We start from the raw sequence: 21624 nt of genomic DNA on the forward strand, positions 1-21624 counted from the left end.
TGATGATAACAGGATCTTCAGACTTGCTTGCATGAAGAACAAGCCAGGTGTCAGTTTAATGATGGTTGCAGGATTCGAACTTTTGAACATCAGTTCGTGTGATCAGCCAAGTTTTCTCTTCTGTCACAATCAGTGGAATTCCTAGTTTTGATCTGACTGAATTGGTCTTGTCGTAGCCAACGAGGAATTGAATCAGCTCTGTCTTGTTTTCGGAATTGTGCAGAAATAAGTCCCAATCTTTGGCACCGGGCATACTCTGCTCTGGGCTTTTGATGTGAATTCTTCTACCAGAAGTTCCTCGGCGCCGTTAGGTTAACTGCTTTGTTATGGCTGTACTGTATGAATCAAATATGATTCCAAGCTGATTTGGCTTAGACTGACTTGGTGGTAAGCAGAATTTCAATAAAATGTCAGCGAATTCTCCCCATGTTTGTTGAGATGGGATTGACCTAATAGCTGCCATTCCATCAATCAGCCAGTTGCCTCGAATTGGTGGTTGATCCTCTGTGGCAGAAGAGGATTCCTCAATAATGTGGTTTCGCAGTGCTGATTTCGAACCTTGACGGAGGTCTCTCTCTGGTGTGGCAAGGGCGAGTGGTACAGATGTTAGGGGATGCGAATGCGCTTCTTCAGGGGAGGTTGCCATTCCTACCATTACACCAAATGCTTGTCGATCCTCTTTGATAATGTTCACTGCCTTGGACTCTTTCTTGACCTTTTCTTGGCCCGTTTTGATCCTGAGATTCACAATTTTGTCAAAGAAATTTATTGTGCCTTCTCCAGTAGCCTTGAGTCTGAGGTTGACGAAGTCTTGGAACCGTTTCTCCCCTACTTCGGTTGATGACAACAATCCACCAACAATACTTCGATCGATTTCCACTCCAGTTTTCATATGACGCGTTGAACCAATCAGAAAAGGGTCAAAGTACTTGTCCAATTGAATGACGAGGCTCTGAACCATTCTCTCATGCTGTTTCCTTGCTCCTATAGTTGTTTCCTTGTGAGATGAAGAGGTTAGGATATCCAACCTATCCTTCAGCGTTTTTCTGAGCTTTGCCATAAGGTGACTTTACTTGTCTTTATGAAGGCATCTGTTGTCTGCTTGCTAGTGCTGTAACCATCTTGCATTGGACCACCCCTAACTTTCACCTCTCTGTTGATTGTGATCTCGGTGATCAAGTCTCCATGGATTGTCGAAAAAGGTTCACCAAACAAAGATCCCCTGAATCCATTTTCCACCAGGTCATCCCAGGCATCCTTGTGGTTCATCTTTACATTCTGCAGATTGACGTGTTGGAATGTCAGGTATCTAGCATAGTTGACATGCCCAAAAGCAAAGCACTTTGGAAGAAGCGTTCGCTCTGCTGCAAGGTGTGTTTCAATACTTTTCTTCCTCACGGCTGCTATAAGGCATAACATCGCTGATACATCCTTCAGATACTCTACCATCATCTTGGCCTGTGTTCCTTCTGAGTGCATCAATGTGGCACAAATTTCCTAGAAAACAGGTAACCCAAGGAGTGATTGAAGGTTTGTTGGACTTGGATCGTTCCTGAGGTTGGCGATCACTTCTCTGGATGTCTCATTCATTTTGGAACCAACATCTTGTGTTTTCATCCTGTGTCTCAGTAGCACCTCAAATGACTGTCTGTGCAGACGAATGCTTTGTGCATAGTGACGTCCCTCAAACGCTTGAGCAATGGCTCCAGAATCTACCCACCAGTCCTTAAAACCAAGACATCCATACTTCTTGAAGAGAATTTTCAGGTAACCAAAATGGTGTGGAATCCTCCCATGAGTGGTATGATTTTGTCGTACCTCTTCTGATTTAGCCATGAAATGATCAACATTTTGCTGTTAATTGCCTCATCTGCATGTGCAAAAATATAGTCCAATTCAAGATCGTCTGCTATCTGTTTGATCATGTCCATGTACCATTTAATCACATTGTCTGCTGGAGGCAAAGGAACAACAGGAAGATACTCCAATTTGCACTTAGTAGTGTAGCAGTCAGTCACAGTTTTCATGAATGAAGTCCAAGAACCTACAGGCCCTAGCACATCTTTATCAACCGCTGGAAAGAATTCTTCTAGGCAATCATCACCCACTGTTCCAACAATAACCCACGCAATATTTCGTTGCAAAGCATCAGCTAGAAGTTTTGAATCTCTGTAGTCATCATTGAAGTCAGGAAACGACGGAGGAGGTGCTCTCTTCTTTGGGATTTTGAATGTTCCATAGTCTGGCTCCTCTTGGTCAATCAGACTGAACTGTTCCTGTTTGGAGGCAGTACTGGTCGGGGTATCATCTGCTCAGACAGCCTGGAATATTGTACCAGTTGTATGGTGGGTGATTTGAGCTCCTGTTAGAGTCTGTTGTTTCCCGTCAGAGTTATCAAAAGTTATATGCACACTTTGCCCTGCGGTAAAACCTGGAGGAAGCATCCTCTTATGCTCCATCGAGATGAACTTTGCCCAGATGTTATTGATATCACGAACATCCGTGTACGATACTCCAATGCCACATCGGTTTAGGAGTTGAGTGGCTTCCTTGCTGCCTGATATCCTGTGGATGGTTAAACTCATAGCAACTCCTATTGGAGAACGCTCACCATTGACCAGTTTCTCCCAACTTTCAGCTATGGCCGAAATTTTCTCGGCTTCAACCCTAGAGGCAGTGGCATATCCAAATGTGTTTCTTGACCTCCTGGGATTGATTGACCAAGCAATGGCATTGTAAATACAGTGGAGTGGTCTGTGACTATCAAGTAGAGTAAACAGTTCGTCTGGTTCTAACCGACATTTTACAGCCTCCCTCTGTGAAAGTTTTCGACGAATTAGCCCTAGCAAATGCCTTGGTCAGATCAGATTGACGAAGTCCATTTCCTTGTAATGTAGCCGCAGAGTACGAAAGTGGATTGACTGCACTCAAGTGGACGACCAGCCGGTTTCCCAGCAAGTGAAAGTCAATGGCATCTCCAAATCTCTCAGTCAGGAATTTTTTCAAAGCATAGGTTTTTGAAATCGGAGGGTCCCTAACGTCATATTCTTCACTCATCTCCTTTATATCATCAATTAACTCTGTCAGAAAATAGGCAAAATAGGCAATAGGAAAATAGAAAATAGGTATGGGAAGTTGGTGAGTCGGGAAACAGGGCAGCAGGGCTTTGGGGGTTCCTGGTAGGTGAAGGCCATCAGAGGTGCCAGGAGAGCACAGTAGGTTCAGTGCCAGGAGAGCACAGTGTAGGTGCTATGAGAGCACAGTGTAGGTGCTATGAGGGCACCGTGTAGGTGCTATGAGAACACAGTATGGGTGCTATGAGAGCACAGTATAGGTGCTATGAGGGCACAGTAAGGGGGCTAGAGAGAGCCACCCCTTCGTTAGGAGCGCCAGAAGCATGCTCAGGTGAACCCCGAGGTCACTGAGTGTCCTCCACCCCCGATTGGAAGCAGGCAAAGAGGACTAGTAGTAGTTACATTCCCCAGCCAGCGAGTTATACCTGGCACCACCAAATGGAAAAAGACAAGGAAGGGCCTTGCCCAGGTTTAATAGAATGGAACAGAGTGCCAGAACAGAGTTGAGAGGAGTGCTCGTGTCTCGAAGCGAGCAAACAAAGGAGTGCTGTGCGTGAGGTACGGCTGGGTTCTCGAGGTGTGCTCGGAGTCGCTTCGAGGCGAGCGAACGAAGGAGGCACCATGTTGGATCTGCCGGGAGAGACACTAACCTGACCTGCACGTCGGTGATTTGACCGTGAGAGGACGAAGCGGGAGTCGGGCTTCGAGGCGGGAAGGCCGGAGAGGAGACGCCGGACCTTCGGACGGTCCTTACTCACCAACGGCAACGGCGCGTCACGTTTGCCGATCCGCCTGTGGAACTCGGACCTCGACTTGGGCCTTGTATGGAGAACAGGCCAGGCCGGGATTTGTGTACTGGACAGTGAGAAAGATCAGCTGAGGGCCATCTTCGACCCTACGCGAGGTCAGAGCACGTGGAGACCGTGCACGCGGTGACGAAAGGAGGAAGAATACCGCGCCGCCATCTTGCCACGCGGCGCGTTCGAGCGGGAGTTTGAACCCGTGGACACCACCGCTTATTACGAGCGACATTCGTGCTTTTGGACACGGTCCTCTCATCCATGAGCCATCACCAAGTACTCTGTGTGCATGCATGCTGTTTGTTTGAACGTGTTGTATAAGGCATATTTCGTAGAATCCCCTCGAAACCTTTAGCCGTGGTCCCCTAGTTAAGAACAGGTGGATTGTTAATAAAACCATTGTCGTGTTTATTGCTGGTGTTGTGATCCCTGATGTCCCCAATAAATCTGGTTAATTCTTATGCAGTTGCCGCTATGGATTAATTCGTGTCGTGTCGAGGAACGATTGGTTCGATTGGCATAAAAAACCAAAAAGTGGTTACAGACTGGTAGACTCCGCTCGGTCTCTGACAAAGCCAGTCTGTAACCAGGGATTCTATCTCCCCAACTGGTAAGGTACAGGATTACGTTGGTATCGCGATTGAAGACGCGTGACCCGAGGCCTGTGCCGAGCCGGCCGGCGTTATAGATTCCCGGAGACGGCGGTGGCGAGGCTGGCACCTAGGACCGGGTCAGATTCCCGCCACCCCGGATCCGCAACAATTTATTAAAGTATCCGGACTTCTCTGTCAGTCCATCCGTCCCACTGTCTGTCATGCTTTTCTTGCTGGGACGTCATTATGGCTGGCGTTATGTCTAGTGCTCGGAGAGGCCTTCAGAGCAGTGCATTATTCATGACTCGGTGAGAACTGCATTTTGCAACTTGAAAAAGAAAATGATGTAACATCTGATCCCTGGGAACATAAAACTAATTAATAATATTGTTTGTTGGTGAATGAGTGTGCAAACTACTGAAAGTACCACTGGGTTGCCTGCAGTTAACAAAATATTTCTGGAATTAAAAAAAATAAAAAAATGTTGACTATATCAATAAACTATATTACTGGACTGTAACATACACACACACACACACACACACACACACACACACACACACACACACACACACACACACACACACACACACACACACACACACACACACATACATACATACATACATACATACATATATATGTATGTTGTGTTGTTCGACTACCTTCAGCGAAGAGATGGGTTCAATGCTCGTACCTCTGAAGGGAGACAGGTTGTTGATTTTTATGAGCAACAAGATGTTTCGAATGATACTGTCCAAGGGAGCTCATGCTTCCAGAGGCAGTGTGGGGGACAGAAGATCATGAAGAGTTTATGCTGTTTATATTTGTGGAGGAAGCCCTCAAATTAGGAAAGTAGTGAACCACGAATACCTGAAAAGGTATCTTGGCAAACAGGGAACGAGGGTGTCGTGTAATTCCAAAAGCGCAAGAAATGCTGAGGGACAAAGCACTGACCTCATGTTTGAAATCCAGAGAATCCATCCACTCTTGAGTTAGTAGGAGCAGCATGTAATGGGTTGAAAGCTTTGGTGGAGAAATGATTGCCAGTGACCAGGGAACAAATATGACAGTTTGATTGTCAGTGACCAAAGAACAACTATAACTTAGGGTCTTCACCGATGATGGACTTCATCACTTTGCTGATTAGGGGCATGAAGCTCAACCAGCCTCTAATTCAGAGGGTCAGTCTTTGCCCCTTTCTTATGGATTGATGTGACATGGGCTACTTTCCCTGCAGATGACAGGTGGCTGATAGAGAAGGATTTGTAGACTCGCAGGAAAGAGGAGTAAACACACTTCTTCAGTAGGATTTGAACACCCACTATCATGTCCGTTTGCAGAGGTGTGAGTAACAGATGAAAACGTCCGATTTAACCTGATGTAACTGTCGAGAATGATCAGGACCTTTTGCAATGTGGATCCGCCAAAGCTCCTGAGGTCAAGAGAGCAGTCAGTATGTTTCAATGATTTGTGTCTGTTACATGTCTGTGACTTCACACAATTTGTCCAATCCATTAGCAATCCCCATTAGTTCTTTTTGCTTGCTAATATATGTTTTCTCCAAGCTTTTTTCATTGCAAGTGGATGACTCGATAGTCACCTTCATCAGCCAAACCACTCATTTGAGAGATAGGCTGCAAAAGCTCCCTATATCAAAGCTATTGTTACGTCACTAAGGAGCATAATTAATTCAATTGATCAATGACACAAGCAAAGTACATTCTTACAAAAGGAAGCCAAGAAAGTATAGACATGCTGCTCATCCATTCGTAAACATGGTCCTCAGCACCTTCATTCTGTGGTTTTGATTTGATGTACCACCGTGTTTACAGAAGCTTGGTGCCACCTCGGTAGTTTCTTGGCAGGGGTTATACTGGGACCAGGTGGTTTGCCATTGCCCTCACAGCATTGTTTATCCATGCCCTGTGCTTTTGAATGCTGAGCGTCAAGCAAGGAAGCAGAACATTCCAATTTTTTTAAGTCTTTGCTATGATTTGACCGGGATTTGAACCACCAACCTCCCAGACTCAGGGCAGACAGATGCTCGCAGATGCTCGAGCCATTATGCCACCGAGTCTGGTTCATATATAGTACAGGAGAATAAAACAACCACTGAGATCCTTATGCTTACCCATGTTGTTAAATAAGTGGCATCCACAACTACAGTTTCTATTTTTCTACACTTTCTTGGAGATGTGGAGCACAGCATGACCAACCATGTTGGGATACCTACTCTTTAATTAATATTTAATTCAAGCACCCACATTGGATTCCATTGGAAGAGCCTCAGTTGAAAAAAAAACAAAAAAAACAGTGACTGCACAGTCAGTGAGCATTGCATACGATTAGCGAAGCTCGTCCGAAACCGAATGCATGCTCAATGCAATCACAGAGCCACCCAGAACAAGCAACATGCTATATAATAATGCGTTAGGGTCAGCTATTCACTTTGTGTCCATTAGGATGAAGTATAAAAGGTAAATAAGTTAATGGCTTGGGGTTGGAGGGGAAGAGGGAGAAAGGCTTTGGAGAAGATGAGGAAAGGGAGTCCTTGGGTCAGCAAGTGAACAAAGTGGGGGAAGGGTAAGGGAGGGTGAAGGTATAAGGGCTTGCGAAGTTGGAGCTGGGATGGATGTTTGGGGGGTGGATGGGTTAAGGATGAAGGGTTGGGTTAAGGGGTTTGAGGAAGGAAAATGAAATTTACACCGGCGTCACCAGGGCCAGGATCGATTTGCTAATTAATTTTGGGGCGGGCCGCAGCTGCGCAGCGTGCACCGGGATGAAAGACGCTGAAAATTACCGCATTTATTAAACACTGCCGTGGCCGCCTGCTGCCTTTATCCAGCACCACGCTGCAGAATCGTAAATACAGCGGCCCTAATGAGCGTGTTTTGTGCATCCACTGTTCCACCATTTGTGGTGAAGAAATTATCATGATGGTCTTATCTTCAACCCTTGCCATCCTCCCTCCCCCTCCCCCCCGACCTCTGCCATGACAGTCTCTCTACATTCCCTCCTCACATCCCGCTAGCATCCTGATTTGTAAGCGCCAATGTTTGGCGGGACGCAGGTGCATTTGATGTGGCTCACATGCTTCCCTTCCCTTTGGGTGTTTTGCAACTTGTGCTGTAATGTGTTCAGGAAAATGTGATGAATTTAAGGCCAGCTACACACACCAAAAATAGACAAATTGATCGACTTTTCATCCCAGAGGATGCAAGTGATGCCACTTGAAGCACAGCAGTAAAATAGATTTTAAATTGCATCATGCAGCCATGATGATGTCAGATTACCATGTTTAAAAACTGAACCCTGAACCGTCACTTTTTTATGGTGATGAATGGTGTTCATTCACTGACTTGTGATGAGAATCTGGATGAAGGCAAGATATTTTTATGCCAAGGTAGCAGCAAGGTTAGTTACATTGGCCTGATGGGCCAAATTTTATTATTATTCCTGAATCTTATTCCACATTCCTTCTTGCAATTTATGTTGGGAACAGCTTGGCTTAGTTCAATGTGGTTTTACAATTATTTCCATGAGATGGTGTGCCCAGCAATAATGTGGCCGGAAAGGTCGAGAGGACCACCATCGCTCTGATGTGAGCCGTTTTTTGTGAACAATAATGTCGAGAAATTTGTTAACGTTTCAACCATCATTACAATTACATTGACATTGTTATGTGACATTCATTGTCCAACTTGAATATGTAGAACTTTTGCAAGTGGATTTTTCGTGCATAGGATTTTGTAATTTTGTCCTCCTCCCTTGTGTGCCAAATCTCTCTGCTCCATCGCTGTCAGTGTCACCCACCCGTCATTCAGCAATCCACGAGCATCGATCTCTGTGTACAAAAATATTTTAATGGAGGAATAATCTGAAGACCATAAAGCTACCTGAATGTGAACCTGAATAACCATCCTTAAGGCGCTGTCACACCTTGACGATTTAGCCAGCGTATGCCGACTTATGAAAAATTTGTCTAAAACGCTGGTACACGTCGAATACGTTATGGGTACGTTTTGTATATGTTAAAACCACGCTGAAAAACACTGCCATAAGTGGTAGTATGCTGGCTTTAAACGTTGAACTTTTGGGTTTTCCTCGAATTTTTTCATGCTTGAAATTTTACGACGTATGCCGGCGTATGACTCACACGTTCCGCTACGCTGGTCATAAGTTGTCGGTACGTTATGCGATCGTTGAGACACGTTGATACACGTTACTTGTAAGTTACTCATGAGTCGAAACACATCGAGGTAATGTTTAGCGTACCCGAAACTTATTTCTAACCTATGAGTAACGTTTTGTAAGCACGCTACACGAACGTTGTTCACACTTTGCAACACGTTACTTGAAAGTACTACTACTCCTACTACTACTACTACTACTACTACTACTACTACTACTACTACTACTACTACTACTACTACCAACATCGACATCAGTAAATTCTCTCGAACTACGACTACTACTACTACTAATAACATCGACATCACAATTCTCTCGAACTACTACTTCTACTACTACTAACATCGACATCACTAAATTCTCTCGAACTACTACTACTGATACTACTACTACTAACATCGACATCACTAAATTCTCTCGAACTACTATTACTGATACTACTACTAATAACATCGACATCACTAAATTCTCTCGAACTACTACTACTACTACTACTTACATCGACATCACTAAATTCTCTCGAACTACTACTGCTACTACTACTGCTACTACTAATACTACTACTACTACTACTACTACTACTACTACTACTAACATTGACAATACTAAATTCTCTCGAACTACTACTACCAACATCGACATCACTAAATTCTCTCGAACTACGACTACTACTAACATCGACATCACTAAATTCTCTCGTACTACTACTACTACTACTACTACTACTACTACTACTACTACTACTACTACTGCAACTGCGACTGCCACTGCTACTGACATTGACATCTACTCAACATGGAGTCTGGAACACTGACGGGTTCCTCTTGTGAAGCCCATTTGTATATACCAATTCCCCTAAACGCTGCCAATACACCATGAAACAGTAGCTGTAAGTTAGAAACACGTTCAGTAAGTTCTGTGGTCGACCGGAAGACGTCAATCAAATTCGTCTACATACGCCAGTGTGTGTTTGAGACACGTTACACATAGGTTCAAAGCACGCTACTCATAGGTTCAAAGCACGTTACTCGTTGGTTAAAAATTAAGTTTCGGGTATGCCAAACATTACCTCGACGTGTTTCGACTTATGAGTAACTTACAAGTAACGTGTGGCCGACGTGCGTAAACGATTGCGGAGTGTTGCCGAGAACTTATGCCAGCGTATTCGGAAATTGTGAGCCATACGTCGAGTACATCGTATAATTTTCAGCATGCTTGAAATTTCACGACGTACTAGACGTACCACGTAATATGCCAGCGTACTTGATTGTTTTTCATCGTGCTCCTAACGTATACACAACTTACCCATACCGTATTCGACGTGTCCCAGCGTTTAAGAAACATTTTTCATAGGTCGGCATACACTGGCTAAATCGTCAAGGTGTGACTGCGATGTTGACACTTCCAATTTTCAGGCGGTTATGATTTATATCTGCGTGCGGCAGGTTTTTAACAGAGAACGCCACGAGTTCGTCGGCGATACGTGCAGCGCGCTATGACTAAGTTAAACTATCATTGGGCATAGGTTGTGAACGCCGACAACAGGCTAAGCATTCGTTGGTATAAGTTATCTTTAACACAACGAAACGTTCTGTGCCCGTTACTAATACGTTATGCATACGACCAACTCGTTATGAATACGACCAAAACTTAAAAAAAAAAACCTCAAAACTTCAACGTACGCCAACATTTTGCGTGCATTTTCATACGTTGCCATTCCTGGCTAAAACGTCAAGGTGTGACTGGGCCTTTTATTTATTTATATTTTCATTTGCATACAACATATTTATATTTATATACAGCTTTCCGACAGTTCTGTGGAATGGTGTATCGGCCTCGATGTCCATCAGGATGCAAAATTTCAGCTTTCTACGTAAACCGGAAGGTACCGATCTTTAATATCAGTCGATCAGTGAGTCAGTGGTTAGCTTTACATACATTATTAGATATCACCATGTGTATCTATCTCACACACACACACACACACACACACACACACACACACACACACACACACTCACACTCACACTCACACTCACACTCACACTCACACTCACACTCACACTCACACTCACACTCACACATGCACACTAACACACTAGTGTGAAAGCCCGTCAAAGGACGGGTTGGAATTGTTTTTTGTTTTTTTTTCTCGTAATATTCAGAGGTTGGAAGATATGGTTTTGTTGCAAGAAAAAGCATTATTTTGAAGCACGACATGCACAAATGTTCCCCTGTTTTCTTTATCTTCTGGGACCTTTCATTTTGAGGGTGCAGCCTCGTCAGCGTGCCAAAGTCTGAAGCCTTGGCCTAGCGTCAGGTGTGCCAACATATTCTTTATTTATTTCACATTGCACGTATGTAAATGAACACTCACTTTACTCTGTGTGCGCTACACATCACATGCAAAGAATTTCACCTCCCTACGCCTTGTAATTATTGTTAATTTTAAAATTGATATTGTACACCGCCAATGAGGCCCAGTTGCAAGTCACCGTCTACATTTCCAAACAGAAAGACGTAATTACTCTTTAATGGAAAATATTTTTCGAGTTTTTTTTATCCTGAAAAAAATAGACCATTGTGAACACACATTCATGTTAAAAGATTGGCCTTTAACCCCCTTCTTAAAGCGTCCTCTTGAAGGATATATATATATATTTATATATATATATATATATATATATATATATATATATATATATATATATATATATATATATATATATATATATATCATGAGTTTAATTTTGTACAATGCTACAATCATGCTTGCCTGGGGGAGAAGGCCTTACAACCTTTTGGTTTTAAGGAAATGGTGACAATGAAAACGTTGCTGAAGCACCATATAGGCTTATTCTTTCTGGTCTGAATGAAGGATCACGATTTATTCACTGCATAATGATGTAAAGGAGAACCCTCAAAGGTTAACCTCAGGGTTTAACCGGAAACGTTATTCAGCCGCTGTTTGAAAAGGCAGTGAGATGACTAATTGGATCAGCATTTGCAAAAGAGCTTTTGCCAAATCTCATCAACGGCTTAGTAGCGGTGGATGCAATGGTGATGGAAGTGAAGCATGATGGTGTGTCGCCCCATCGCCCCCCCTCCCTTGATGGCTTATGGCCCACATTATCATTCCTTGTTTGCTAGTTGCAGCAAAAGGCAGACAAGTAACGGTAAAGTTACAGATGCCCGTGCTCCTCTTCTCGTCTCCCCTCTTTGCATTTCCCACCTTAGCACCAAACAAGACACCCAGCTGTCATCCCAACCAATCATCTGTCACCCCCTATGCTGCTGGACACTGACAGAGATAAATAGTTCAATTTGGCCTCGAGGATGCCTCACAAAGGAGCCAATGGTGCATTTGTGGCTGTCTTCTCATCTCATTGTCTTTACAAACAATAATAATTATTATTATAACAATCATCATCATCATTATCATGACTACGACGGTATTATGATATTATCCTCAATAATTCATCACCCACATGCCTACCAAATGAAGCTTTATTGGCCCAACAAGCTAAAGATCAAAGCAAATGCAAACCAGGGACAAAAGCAAGGTTAGCCAAATTATAATCATAGCCTGTGAATCTGATGTTGAGAACCCATGTTCAAATCCCGTATACAACAGCAAAAGTATGATTTGTCCATTGTTTACTGCCTTCCTTCTTTATTTAAACATACACTGCATGTCTACAATTGTCTCTCATGCAATCAATTTGGATACTAACTCACCCATGAGCCTCAGATCACTGTTGATGAATGAATGACTGAGGAAGCTCATGCATCCTGGATCAAGAAGAGGAATTCAGAATTCAGCCATTCCACTGGCCAAAGGTTGGTGGCAATAGGTGCTATGCAACTAGAAGTTGAAGCTTGGCCAAATATTGCCATCGGCCGGAACAATTCAGGGTCCACACAGTCATTGAACATAATCCCAGGCCAATAACACAGCTCACAAAACATACTGACATTCATTGCTTGCAGGTCGAAAGGCAGGAGGCAGAATGCAAGCATTGAAGCATGTTGTCAAAAACCTGACATCAACTTGACATGAAAAATAGAGACGCATGTTGATGTTTTAATACAATAATCATCCGGCTTTAAACAGTTGAGTTCACGAGAAAGGTAGTTCACTGCAGAATACCTGGATATGTTTATGCACAGACCCTGTGGGTGACAAATGTGATGTCATGCTCATCTTGATTGTACTATTTTTAAGCGGTGAAGCCACTTCACTATTTCGGGATGTCCTTCCTTCAATCCATCTGTCAAAAATGAAGAAGAATAACCTTGCTCACCCATCGTGTTTAATTCTAAAGAGTAATTCTAATGAGTTTGAAAGGGTAATTCTAAAGGATTCTCAAAGGTAATTCTAAATGGTTCTAAAGGGAAATTTAAAAGGGCTAAAGGGTAATTCCAATGGGTTCTAAATGGTTCTAAAGGATAATTCCAAAGGGTAATTCTAATGTGTTCTCAAGGGTAATTCGAAAGACCTAAAAGGTTCTAAAGGGTTCTAAAAGGGTAATTCTTCTAATAGGTTCTAAAAGGTGATTCTAGTGGGTTCTTAAGAGTTAGGGTGGTCACTCATTATACCTGGTGTTGGCTGAGTGGTTAGGGTGGCTGGCTTGGGATCTTAGGGTCCTAAGTTGGAGCCCTGTTGACCACTGAATTACCACCAGGTGGGGTTGACTCAGTCCTGTCATCCTTCAGAGGTTGGTGAAATGAGTACCAGTTAAGTGTACTGGTATAAGTGGTTGTATTGGCAATGTGCCATGCCTGCAACTGCAGTGTGGTAATCCTCATCCTGATGATGCAGCACTCATATGGAAGGAAGCAAGAGTAATTCCAAAGTTATAAAGGGTTCGAAAGGGTAATTGTCATGGGTTCTAAAGGGTAATTCTACAAAGTTCTAAAGGATAATTATTGTGGGTTCTAAAGGGTAATTCTACAAAGTTCTAAAGGATAATTATTGTGGGTTATAAAGGGAAATTCTACAGAGTTCTAAAGGATAATTCTTGTGGATTATAAAGGGTAATTCTACAGAGTTCTAAAGGGTAATTATTGTGGGTTATAAAGGGTAATTCTACAAAGTTCTAAAGGGTAATTCTTGTGGGTTGTAAATGGTAATTCTACAGAGTTCTAAAGGGTAATTATTGTGGGTTATTAAGGGTAATTTTAGAGAGTTCTAAAGGGTAATTATTATGGGTTATAAAGGGTAATTCTACAAAGTTCTAAAGGATAATTCTTGTGGGTTATAAAGGGTAATTCTACAGAGTTCTAAAGGGTAATTATTGTGGGTTATAAAGGGTAATTCTACAAAGTTCTAAAGGATAATTCTTGTGGGTTATAAAGGGTAATTCTACAAAGTTCTAAAGGATAATTCTTGTGGGTTATAAAGGGTAATTCTACAAAGTTCTAAAGGATAATTCTTGTGGGTTATAAAGGGTAATTCTATAAAGTCCTAAAGGGTAATTCTTGTGGGTTATAAAGGGTAATTCTACAGAGTTCTAAAGGATAATTCTTGTGGGTTATTATGGGTAATTCTACAAAGTTCTGAAGGATAATTATTGTGGGTCATAAGTGGTAATTCTACAAAGTTCTAAAGGGTAATTATTGTGGGTTATAAAGGGTAATTCTACAAAGTTCTAAAGGATAATTCTTGTGGGTTATAAAGGGTAATTCTACAAAGTTCTCAATGATAATTCTTGTGGGTTATAAAGGGTAATTCTACAGAGTTATTGTGGGTTATAAAGGGTAATTATACAGAGTTCTAAAGGATTATTCTTGTGGGTTCTAAAGGGTAATTCTACAGAGTTTTAAAGGATAATTCTTGTGGGTTATAAAGGGTAATTCTACAGAGTTCTAAAGGATAATTCTTGTGGGTTATAAAGGGTAATTCTACAGAGTTATTGTGGCTTATAAAGGGTAATTATACAGAGTTCTAAAGGATTATTCTTGTGGGTTCTAAAGGGTAATTCTACAGAGTTCTAAATGATAATTCTTGTGGGTTATAAAGGGTAATTCTACAGAGTTCTAAAGGATAATTCTTATGGGTTATAAAGGTTAATTCTACAGAGTTCTAAAGGATAATTCTTGTGGGTTATAAAGGGTAATTCTGCAGGGTTCTAAAGGATAATTCTTGTGGGTTCTAAAGGGTAATTCTACAAAGTTCTAAAGGATAATTATTGTGAGTTATAAAGGGTAATTCTACAAAGTTCTAAAGGATAATTCTTGTGGGTTATAAAGGGTAATTCTACAAAGTTCTCAATGATAATTCTTGTGGGTTATAAAGGGTAATTCTACAGAGTTATTGTGGGTTATAAAGGGTAATTATACAGAGTTCTAAAGGATTATTCTTGCGGGTTCTAAAGGGTAATTCTACAGAGTTCTAAATGATAATTCTTGAAGGTTCTAAAGGGTAATTCTACAGAGTTTTAAAGGATAATTCTTGTGGGTTATAAAGGGTAATTCTACAGAGTTCTAAAGGATAATTCTTGTGGGTTCTAAAGGGTAATTCTACAGAGTTCTAAATGATAATTGTTGTGGGTTATAAAGGGTAATTCTACAGAGTTCTAAAGGATAATTATTGTGCGTTCCAAAAGGTAATTCTACTGAGTTCTAAAAGATAATTCTTGTGGGTTATAAACGGTAATTCTACAGAGTTATAAAGGATAATCCTTGTGGGTTATAAAGGGTAATTCCACAGAGTTCTAAAGGATAATTATTGTGGGTTATAAAGGGTAATTCTTCAGGGTTCTAAAGGATAATTCTTGTGGGTTATAAAGGGCAATTCTACAGAGTACTAAAAGATCATTCTTATGGGTTATAAAGGTTAATTCTACAGAGTTCTAAAGGATAATTCTTGTGGGTTATAAAGGGTAATTCTGCAGGGTTCTAAAGGATAATTCTTCTGGGTTCTATAGGGTAATTCTACAAAGTTCTAAAGGATAATTCTTGTGAGTTATAAAGGGTAATTCTACAGAGTTTGAAAGCATAATTCTTGTGAGTTATAAAGGGTAATTCTACAGAGTTCTTGTGGGTTATAAAGGGTAATTCTACAGAGTTCCAAAGGATTATTCTTGGGGTTCTAAAGGGTAATTCTACAGAGTTCGAAATGATAATTCTTATAGGTTCTCAAGGTTAATTCTACAGACTTTTAAAGGATAATTCTTGTGTGTTCTATAGGGTAATTCTACAGAGTTCTAACGGATAATTATTGTGGATGAAAAGGGTAATTCTACAGAGTTCTAAAGGATAATTCTTGTGGGTTATAAAGGGTAATTCTGCAGAGTTCTTAAGGATAATTATTGTGGGTTCTAAAGGGTAATTCTACAGAGTTATAAAGGATAATTATTGTGGGTTATAAAGGGTAATTCTACAGGGTTCTAAAGGATAATTCTTGTAGGTTCTAAAGGGTAATTCTACAGAGTTTTCAAGGATAATTCTTGTGTGTTCTATAGAGTAATTCTACAGAGTTCTAAGGGATAATTCTTGTGGGTTATAAAGGGTAATTCTACAGAGTTCTAAAGGATAATTCTTGTGGGTTATAAAGGGTAATTCTACAGAGTTATAAAGGATAATCCTTGTGGGTTCTAAAGGGTAATTCCACAGAGTTCAAAAGGATAATTATTGTGAGTTAAAAAGGGTAATTCTACAGAGTTCGAAAGCATAATTCTTGTGAGTTATAAAGGGTAATTCTACAGAGTTCTTGTGGGTTATAAAGGGTAATTCTGCAGAGTTCTTAAGGATAATTATTGTGGGTTCTAAAGGGTAATTCTACAGGGTTCTAAAGGATAATTCTTGTGGGTTATAAAGGGCAATTCTACAGAGTACTAAAAGATCATTCTTGTGGGTTATAAAGGTTAATTCTACAGAGTTCTAAAGGATAATTATTGTGGGTTATAAAGGGTAATTCTGCAGGGTTCTAAAGGATAATTCTTGTGGGTTCTAAAGGGTAATTCTACAAAGTTCTAAAGGATAATTCTTGTGGGTTATAAAGGGTAATTCTACAGGGTTCTAAAGGATAATTCTTGTGGGTTATAAAGGATAATTCTACAGAGTTCTAAAGGATAATTCTTGTGGGTTATAAAGGGTAATTCTACAGAGTTCTAAAAGATTATTCTTGTGGGTTATAAAGGGTAATTCTCCAGAGTACTAAAATATCATTCTTGTGGGTGATAAAGGTTTATCCTACAGAGTTCTAAAGGATAATTATTATGGGTTATAAAGGGTAATTCTGCAGGGTTCTTAAGGATAATTATTGTGGGTTATAAAGGATAATTCTACAGAGTTCTAAAGGATAATTCTTGTGGGTTATAAAGGGTAATTCTACAGAGTTCTAAAGGATAATTCTTGTGGGTTATAAAGGGTAATTCCATTGAGTTCTAAAGGATAATTCTTGTGGGTAATAAAGGGTAATTCTACAGGGTTCTAAAGGATAATTCTTGTGGGTTATAAAGGGTAATTCTACAGAGTTCTAAAGGATAATTATTGTGGGTTAAAAGGGTAATTCCACAGAGTTCTTAAGGATAATTATTGTGGGTTATAAAGGGTAATTCTACAAAGTTCTAATGGGTTTCGTTCGTTTCTTGGCTTTGCCTATTTCATGTTAAAAATGTCAATCTGAACGGCGTCCTTTGGACACGGGTGCAATGTTTTTATTAAGTCGTTCACTTATTGTGTAAATTGTTTTGTTTTACATTCTCTGAGCAAAACCATTTTGATGTACAAACCTCACCCAAAAGCAGATCACCAAGGCAAGACTTTTTTTATATTTCGAGACGAAAATTATTTGCACTTGGTCCTTGTTTAACATCGTCGTTGCGTTCTCGAAATATGTGACTTTAAGTGAAACAACGTTCAGCGAATCAAATTTTCCACCGTTATGTGAATTAATGTTCAAATTGTAGTTATATTCTTTTGAACATGTCTCGTCAGAAAAAAAAAAAAATAAAAACAATATCACCCGCAGGGTGACCCGTATCTTGCCAAAAGGTGACCACGTGTGACTTCTTTTGGGTCACACTGAGGTGAACAGAGCTGCTATCCACCAGGAGCGACTCCTTGAGGAATATCTGCCTACGAGAGATTCCGATGAGAATCGTTCTACAGAGTAACCATGAAAAATATGTGTTTGCCTCATAACGTCAACAAATGACGTCATAATGTCTCAAGCTTGACATCTAGAAAGCACTCATCGAGGTGTTCAATTTGAGGTACTACACGATATGGTTCCTAAAACTTGAAAATTTGACCTTGGGGTCAAATATGCTTGACCTCAGGCGCTAACCATGAAGGTCAAGGCCAATCGCCACCAAAAGTTAATCAGCTGAGCGCCCGACCATGAACTATATTCCCATGAAGTTTGAAGACAATCTGATCAAAATTACTCAAAAAATAAGGGTTTTGTCGACTCCCCTGATTTGCGACAAAGTGACCTTGACCTTTGACTTTGACCTTCAAAATTTTGTGCACTGAAAGGGACCTCTATAGGCCTCTGATGTTACAAAAATTTCCAATGATAACTGTGCTCTGCAGAATTTTTTATATGTGATTACAGACAAACAAACAAACAAACAAACAAACAGAAAAAAAACATACAGCTGACTAACATATCTTGCAAAAACTTTGTTGTGGTAAGATAAAAATATCAAAAGTTGAAATACTTGTGCATACTTCATATGTCACGGTTCTTAAATTAAATAACATTTCAAAATGAAATCGATTTCTTCATATAAAAGAAATGTAAATTTAAACAAGAGTGAAATCGATGGCACTCGACCACAAATCCCAATGCTCCCAACCTCAGCAAAGTAGAAAGATGGCAAAATGTTCTGCCAGGAATGACCCAATATTAAATGTCGGGTTAAAAAAAAAATCAGTTTTAACCCCTGTGACCCCAAGTCCACACCCACTGGGGCATGAACCCAGGATGACAGGCTGAGTCAACCCCACCTGGTATTAATTCAACAGCTGAGCGGGATTTGAACTCAGGACCCTGTGATCCAAAGCCCACCACCATAAGTATTAAGGCCTAGGTCACATTTGCCACGGCGGCCGTGGGGTCTCCAAAATCTATGGCCACTAGCAATTATACGGTGGCCGCAGTATTTCCACGGTCACACAATGTAGCAGTCACATATGTTTCTACTTTTTCGGGGAGCCGCACGGCGTATTTAGGCCTAAGTCACATTTGCAAAGGCGGCCGTGGGGTCTCCAAAATCTACGGCCACTAGCAATTATACGGCGGCTGCAGTATTTCCACGGTCACACAATGTAGCAGTCACATATGTTTTTATTTTTCAGGGAGCTGCACGGCGTATTTATAAATTGTGGAGACCAAAAACGTGGGGTTGCCGTACGGTCTTTGATTTGATGTCGCACGGTGACCTTAGGGTGTTCCTGCGGCGGCCATAGAATTTTCAAGGCAGACGCAAGGCGACCGCAGGTGGACCCTAAGGCGAACGTGCGGCCAGACGGACGGTAAGGAATGGGTTGATTTTTTAATTTTTTTTTGCCAGTTTATTTTTCTGGCTTGTCGAATTGCTACGGTGAACGTAGAAATGAAAAAAGTTATAACTCTGCGTTATAATTCCACGGCGACCTTACGGCCTGTAAAATACGGCCATACGGTGTAGGGCCACCCTGAGGCCACCTCAGAAACTCTGTGGCCGCCGCACGTTTCTGTCAATTCAGAGGGCATACGGCCGCCGTATCCTCGCCGTAGAGCAAATGTAACTTCGGCCTTAGCCAACACCAGGCATAACCCCAGGGGGTGGGGCCAAAAACGATATTGCTTTCACATCTTCTTGCTATGTGGTTATCATCACCACCAATTTTGGTGAATTTCTGCCCAACCGTTTAGGAGGAGATAGCGTGACGGACAGACAGAGACAGACACATAGACTGGTCCGGTCACAATATCGTTATTTTTTTTCAAAAGCATGAGGATAATAAGATAACACCCACCGGTGATGAGTGTGGAAGTTGTTTGTCAAGGTGTGGTGGGGTGGTGGTGCAAGTGGTGGAGCTAATGAGACAGCTCAAACACTCTCCATATCAACAGCTCGTTCTTCGGCATCAAAACGTTTTAAAACCTCCAATTTAATTTCTAAACTAATTGTTTTTATTGTTTTATGACTCCTGGACTCACAAGTATCACTTATTGAGTGTTTTGGAATCGTCTTTATAAGGGATTTAATCACGCATCAAGCAACATCAAAATGGCGTGATACAATTCAGCATACACATACGCCTTTACATCTATGTGACATAATGTAGTTTGCTGTGGCCCACTGGCAAACGACGTAATAGTGAACGTTACGACGTGAAACTGATATATTGTTGTGGGCCGAGGGTCGGTGGCGAGGACGACCGCTAGATGGAGCAGTCGGGCCGTCTCCCACCGAACACCGGAATTGCAAGGTTGTCACCCCGGATAAGTCTGGAGGTTACGGGTCCCTTAGTGGACCGTGGTCGCCAATATTTTGATGGCGTGAGGTAGGGTCCACTTGTCTAATTCCAATTTGTCCAAGTACCCATGCTGTCTAACTACCGGGGAAGCCACACCCTTGGCCGACTTTGTCCGAACCGAGTCGCAGTTACCGACTCGGATCTGGCGTAACAGAGCGGGGATTTCCAAAGCCACGCCGGACAAAATGAACAATTTACTGCACAAACGGCCTCACTATTTCTCAAGCCCGCACCGTGCTGGGTCAATGGTATAAATGACAGGCAACGAACTGGAACATTTAACAGATATTTATTTACAATAATAAGACACAGTGAAGACTTAATCACGAATAAAATGCAATGTACGAAGAGCAGTCAACACATACAATTCTACTTAACAGACGCGCGCGCGCGCGCGTGCACACACACACACACACACACACACACACACACACACACACACACACACACACACACACACACGAAATGGACCCCGTCGGGTCTTTATTGGACCCTTCTGCTCGGGAGGATAGTTCAGCTGGGGGGACAGAGCCTGGCTGGGTACCTGTCCGCCTCATGTGGTCACACCGACTCCAACCCACCACAGTGGGACTCAAACCCACGATCCTGGCTGCCACAAACGACGATTGAGCACCATGGTCCTGGCTGCTCGACCACCACCACCACAAAGAGCCCCGGAAAAGACCACAGACCACGACCGCAGATGACGACGACGACAGACCAAAGGGCCAAGAGCAAAGACAACCACGATGACTCTACTCTCCTCTTTTTACGACAGCTCACCACCTTTTCTTATCTTTCTCCTCCCCCCCCCCTCACGGGTCGAGGGAACAGCTCTGAGGTAACTCGCCTCCGGATTGGACGAGGGGTTGTTGGGCGATCAGTGGCCTCCCCTTATTGGTCGGGACGAACACTCAATCTGGCTGGGGCGGAATCAGTCCTGAGGTGATCTTTGCCCTGATTGGACAGGGTGGAACCCTTCCTTTCCTGGGCAGCGTCGGATCTCTGAGGTGAATAAACCTCCGCTCACGTCCGTGGTCGAGCGCACGTGGGCAATGGTGTCGATGGTGCGAAGTAGTGAAGGGAATGATTGAAGATGTAAAAACCTGACTATAAAAGAAACCCGCAGCGCACACATGAAATTCCCATTTATGATAAGGGACGGGACCCTAACTATAAACACATACTTATCGAAATAACTGAACTGCGGGGACTGCTGACTGTCTGTGTGCAGGAGGCTTCCAAATGCGTAACAATATGCTCCCCCATTGTATCAGCGACATTATAACAAAACAACGTTAAGTGAGGAATTACTGTACTCACATACAGCTGGCAATGAGCTTGCAATGAAACTGTGCTGGCTCGAGGTAGATCCAGGTGTGGACCTATTGTTTTCCAGGACAAAAATGCAAAATCAACTCTTACTCTAAAAATCATACTTTCATTAAAATAATCTTCACCTGTTTTTTTTTTTTCTCCAATAAT

General features: G+C 41.9%; 1 protein-coding gene across 1 annotated transcript in view; it reads left to right on the forward strand.

Annotated features, from left to right (window-relative positions):
• Positions 1-21624, forward strand: part of LOC147015911 (uncharacterized) — a 215507-nt gene that overhangs the window by 112354 nt on the left and 81529 nt on the right. The gene's annotated exons all lie outside the window — the stretch shown is intronic.

The sequence above is a fragment of the Eptatretus burgeri genome, chromosome 12 (assembly GCF_056783735.1).
Source record: "Eptatretus burgeri isolate ZD-2024b chromosome 12, Ebu_testis_v1, whole genome shotgun sequence".
Classification (NCBI taxonomy): Eukaryota; Metazoa; Chordata; class Myxini; order Myxiniformes; family Myxinidae; genus Eptatretus; species Eptatretus burgeri.